The following is a 5,891-nucleotide window of genomic DNA, read 5'->3' as shown; positions in this document are numbered from 1 at the left end:
GACCTTGGTATGGAGGGCCCAGGTTGCTTGGAAAAAAAAAACACCCTCCATGCCGATGGAGTGCTCCTATCTCCCTCATTAACCTTGGATGGTCGTCATAAGGTAGGGAGCTGGGAGCCGGTGCCAAGGTTGTCACCAGAGCCGAAGGAATTAAGGCCTGCCGTGAATTGAAGCCCCAACACCATCTTTTTAGAAGGGATTACTTTGAACATCTGTGGCTAGGTTCTGAAAAATGTCCTTGGATTTCTGAGACAGTCTTATTTCCAAGTCCATCGTCTGGATGAGAAAGACAGTAGACAGGATGGGTTATTCTAAGGCACTTCTCTGCAGCTTTTGTCCCAAGACTTCATTTGTGGGGTGATTTGGATGGCAAAGAAGGCATGGAAAATGCTAGTTTATGTGCAGAATTTCTTCCTGCTCACGGGACAGGATTCTGTTCATCCTAATTTCCCCCTCTTCTGTTAGAAGAAAGCGAAAGAGCAGCCTTCTTGATCACATTTCCATAACATAAAAGCAGAAATCTATGGAGGAGTATTGGATCCTCTAGAATCTCTTATTACTTTCAGGAATGGAAAGCGAGTTTGCGATCAAAGCTGAGGAAACAATAGCTCGGAATTGAGGAAGCTAAATCCTACCACAGGGAGGGCTAACCTTTTAGTTGTTGGGTGCCAAAAATGCAAGCGTGCACGGGGGAAAGCGCACGGGCCTGCTGGCACCCAAAATGCAAAGAGTGCCCCCACGTGTGCATGCGCTCACAAACCACCACCCCACACTCCCCCCTTCACGGGCGCTGCACTGCTGGCCTCCAAGCTGAGCTTGGTATTTCCTCCGGGGGGAGTGGAAGAGGCCGTTTTCGCCCTCCCCAGGCTCCAGGAACGCCTACGGAGCCTGGGGAGGGCGAAACACAGGCCTAACAAGCCAGTGGTGAAATCCAAATTTTTAAATTACCGGTTCTGTGGGCGTGGCTTGGTGGGCGTAGCAGGGGAAGGATACTGCAAAATCTTCATTCCCACTCCACTCCAGGGGAAGGATACTGCAAAATCTCCATTCCCTCCCCACTCCAGGGGAAGGATACTGCAAAATCTCCATTCCCTCCCCACTCCAGGGGAAGGATACTGCAAAATCCCCATTTCTTCCCCACTCCAGGGGAAGGATACTGCAAAATCCCCATTCCCTCCCCACTCCAGGGGAAGGATACTGCAAAATCCCCATTCCCTCCCCACTCCAGGGGAAGGATACTGCAAAATCTCCATTCCCTCCCCACTCCAGGGGAAGGATACTGCAAAATCTCCATTCCCTCCCCACTCCAGGGGAAGGATACTGCAAAATCTCCATTCCCTCCCGACTCCAGGGGAAGGATACTACAAAATCCCCATTCTCTCCCCACTCCAGGGGAAGGATACTGCAAAATCCCCATTCCCTCCCCACTCCAGGGAAAAGAAGAAAGGGTAAAGTAGAGAAAGTAAGGGTGGGGAATTAAGAGTAGGAGAGAGGGTAAGAAAGAGGAGAAGGGAGGAGGAGAGGGGAAAGACAGGGGAAGAAGGAAGGAGAGGAGGAAGGAAGAAGGTAGAGAAGGGAGGTTGAGAAGATAGAAGGAGTAAGGTTGTTGCAAAATAAGATGGAGGCAGGGGGTGGCAAGAAAGTGACCCAAGCTGTATTATATATATGTGTGTGTGTAAAAATGAGTATAGAGACTATGATGAATATGTTAAATAGCAATTATAAGAACGTATATCTATGAATGAATTTGAAAGGGAAAAATATAAAAAAAAAACTTTACAAAAGAAAGAAAGAAAGAAAGAAATCAGTCAATTTTGGCTTCCCAAACTGTCAACCTTCAGTTTGATAGAGGAGACTGTAAACATGCATATTGGTGTGGTCTTTCTTATCTTTTGATCTATGGCCCTAATTATCAGTGGAGAAGGAATCCAATTCCTGGACCCTTTCTTTGCTTCGGGAATGACTGCAATGCAGGGCAGCTGCCAAGGGCACATGGCAAGAAAAACACACAAGGAATGTATGCTGGGAGTGTGTACAAAGATGCAGGGCAATGAAACCAGAGAGATGACTTGGGTTTTGTTTCAGACGAACAAAATCTTACATGATTGGCTTGGAGAAGGTTTCAATTGCTGATGATTTATTTGATAGCCTTGCTTTTTTTTAATTAAAGGAAGGCAGTTCCAAAGAACTTTTATGGTAGGAAAAAAAATGGAAGATTATTGCAGGATATAATCAAAGGGGGGGGGGCTATGTGTCTGTGTGGGTGTGCTACAATATAGACTCAGTTGCTGAACCTTAAGGCAAGGGTGGTGGCACGCTTTTATGGCTTAGCCCTAAGGACGAAACTTATATGTTGATAAGATCCAGGGGGCTGGACTAGAAGACCTCCAAGGTCCCTTCCAGCCCTAGGATTCTATGACCCTAATGATAGTCTGCTACAACGTCTTACAACAGAATCCCTTATGCCACCAGACTTGAAATTTTGGACTTAGACAACTTAGATCTACGCCGCCTTCGGTCTGACCTAAGTGTAGTACATAAAATTATCCACTACAATGTCCTACCTGTCAATGACTTCTTCAGCTTCAACCTCAATAATACATGGGCAAACAATTGATACAAACTCAAGGGAAACCGCTCCAAACTCGATTGCAGAAAATACGACTTCAGCAACAGATTGGTCAACGCCTGGAATGCTCTGCCTGACTCCGTTGTTACATCCTCAAACCCCCAAAACTTTAACCTTAAACTGTCGAGCGTGGACCTCACCCCATTCCTAAGAGGTTCTGTAAGAGCACAAGAGTGCCCACCGTCCCTGTCCTGCTGTCCCCATTTAATTGTATTCATTTCCTTCGTTCATGTCCATGTTCATACTTATACCTGCTATCTTGTACTTGTTTGACAAACTAATAAAAATAAATAAATAAAATAAATAGTCACATATCCTATGTTTACAGAAGGTAGTCATCTACTTAAAAAGATGTCCAGGGTTAACCCTTTCCTTGAAGAGGTGTTGAGTTTGAGCCTCAAGACAATGAAACTGGTAGGGAGAAAGTTGAATTTGAATCTGAGGACAGCAAAACTGATAAAGAAGGAAGCTGAGTCTGAATCTGTAGACAGTGAGATTGATAAGGAGGAAGCTGAACTTCAGGAGATTAGATAGAACACCCAATCTATGCATCATACATGGTCATTGAGGAGGTAGCTGACTTACACAGGCGGTACAATATCTCATTTTTATTTTGACTGTAGTTTTTGAGGTTGGCTCCACATCATTGGCAGGACATTTTTTAAAAAAAAAAAAAAATCTGCATCTTGTCCTCTGCAGGAATGGACTGTCCTCCATAAAGTGGGACTCAGGGTTGCCCCATAAAAGAAGAAGAACAAAATAATAATAATAGGAAGATGAAATTAAAGTTTACTCTGAAAATATTTAATGAATAGAAATGCAACCAATGGAAGTGTGAGCTGCAGTTAGGAAGATGGTTTTATCTCATTGGAAAGTCTGAATGAAAACATGCATGTATACTTGTTCTAAAAATCAGGACAACAGAATAACAAGAGTTAAAAGGGACCTTGGAGGTCTTCTAGTCCAACCCCCTGCTCAAGCATTCTCTCAAAGAAGAAGGACTCAAGCTATTGTCCAAAGCACCTGAGGGCAGAACAATAAGCAATGGGGGGGAAACTAATCAAGGAGAGAAGCAATTTAGAACTAAGGAGAAATTAGAACAATTAATCAGTGGAACAACTTGCCACCAGTAATTGTGAATGCGCCAAGTTTTTAAGAAGATGTTTGTCTGAAATGGTGTAGGGTTTCCTGCCTAAGCAGGGGGTTGGACTAGAAGACCTCCAAGGTCCCTTCCAACTATTCTCTTCTCTTCCCTTCCCTTCTCTTCTCTATATTCTTCTATTCTATTCTATTCTATTCTATTCTATTCTATTCTCTATAATCTATATTCTATTCTATTCTACATTTCCTGCCAAAATTTATTGAGGTTCAACTATCACATGTCTAGGAGATGACCCAAGTGTCCCTTTTCTCCAGGAAGGATGGAAAAAAGAAACCCTAAACAATATTGAGAGATGGAGAGAGATGTGTGTGTGTTTGTGGGCATGGGTTGTGTGTATACAATGATACAACGAGGGCCAAACCCTTTATTAGTTCTGAAGGTCAATCACTGACCATGGACAGTTTACATGGTGGGATGATAGCTGAAGATCTAGGCTTCCGGAGTTTCCCCATTATTTGCTTCTCCTGCGAGTGGGTTTGTTTTGATCCGATGAAAAGGAAATCATTTCGAAGAGTTGGATTCTTTGATCGAAATGACCCGGTCAGTTCCTTGTGAGTCCAGAAAATAGTGCAAAATAAATTTGTGACTCAAGATGAAAGTGAAATCTACATTAGAGATTCAGACTCCATCTGTATTTATATACTGGAAGTGTAACCTAACTTTTACTCTTGCATCCCTCTAAATGGGTAAGTGCTTGGATGACAGCAGCTTTTGGGTTTCTCTGTAACTTTTATGAATACTTTTAGTCAGAAGAACACAATAACAGAGTTGGAAGGGGCCTTGGAAGTCTTCTAGTCCAGCCCCCTAGCTCAAACAGGAAATCCCATATCATTTCAGACTAATGGTTTTACAGTCTCTTCTTAAAACCAAGAAGATTAAAAACCAATGCCACTGAATATAAACGAAGGAAGAAAACAGAAAAAGAAAGGGACAAAGCAAAAAGAATAGAATAGAATATAGAATATAGAATAGAATAGCATAGAGAATAGAATAGAATTCTTTATTGGCCAAGTGTGATTGGACACGCAAGGAATTTGTCTTTGGTGCAGATGCTCTCAGTGTATATAAGGAGAATAAAATACATTCATCAAGAATCAAAAGATACAACACTTAGTGATAGTCAAGGTTATTAATAAGCTATCAAATCGTACTAGGAAACAAATAAAAACAATATAAATTGAAAGATACAAGCAACATGCTTATAGTCATAAATTGGGAGAGAATGATACTAGGAAGGAAGAGAAGAATAACAGTAATACAGTCTTAGTAAATTATTTGACAGTGTTGTGGGAATTAGTTGTTAAGCAGAGTGATGGCATTCGGGGTGGGGGAAATCCAAGGAAAAAAAAACCCAGTTCAGTTGAAATAGAAAAGAAGGAAGTTAACACCTTTTCCAAGGAAAGAAGGCGAAAGAGAAGAAGGAAGAAAAGAGAGAAACCTACAGCCTTCCCAGCTTGAGATATCGTTTTCCCAGTCATCTCTTCCTCCCTCCAATCTCTGAAGCAGAAATAATGACAACAGTTTGGACACTTTTCCAAAAGAGACCACAAAGCCACTCTGAAGTCGGACTTCCCCAAAATGAAGGGGTACTTTAGTTCTTCCAGCGTCTCACCTCTTATTGAAGGAGAAAAGGTTGGGGCCTGGGGGCTGTTAGCTGAACTGAAATTTTCCTAGGGGTGGGGGTGGGGGGACACCACTAAAATAAATGCTCTCACTAGAGGAGAAACATCATCTGGCAAATATCTTCCTCCAATTCTTTGGGGAGGGGAACGTGGGAGGATGAGAAACTGGCTTTTTTCTTTCTTTCTAAGAGATGCCCGCCCTATTTGTCTTCTCGAGTTTAAAACAAAAAATCCAGATAAGTTGTCTAGCTTGGCTGTTGCAGCCAAAAGAAACAAACAGGCAATCAAATGCACCCCAACCCAACCCAACCCAACCCAACCCAACCCAACCGTTCCTTCTTAATTATTTGGCTGAGATAGACATTACAGTGCAATAAAGATTGGCTTAGGAGATCATAAGCGTGTTACAGTTTTGTAAATGCCACTTGAATACAAAAGCTAAAGTTTTCTTTCGGCTTTGCAGAGAAAGGGGTGTTTA

The sequence above is a fragment of the Natrix helvetica genome (assembly GCF_964273705.1).
Source record: "Natrix helvetica genome assembly, chromosome: 12".
NCBI classification, from domain to species: Eukaryota; Metazoa; Chordata; class Lepidosauria; order Squamata; family Natricidae; genus Natrix; species Natrix helvetica.
This window is presented reverse-complemented; position numbering follows the sequence as displayed.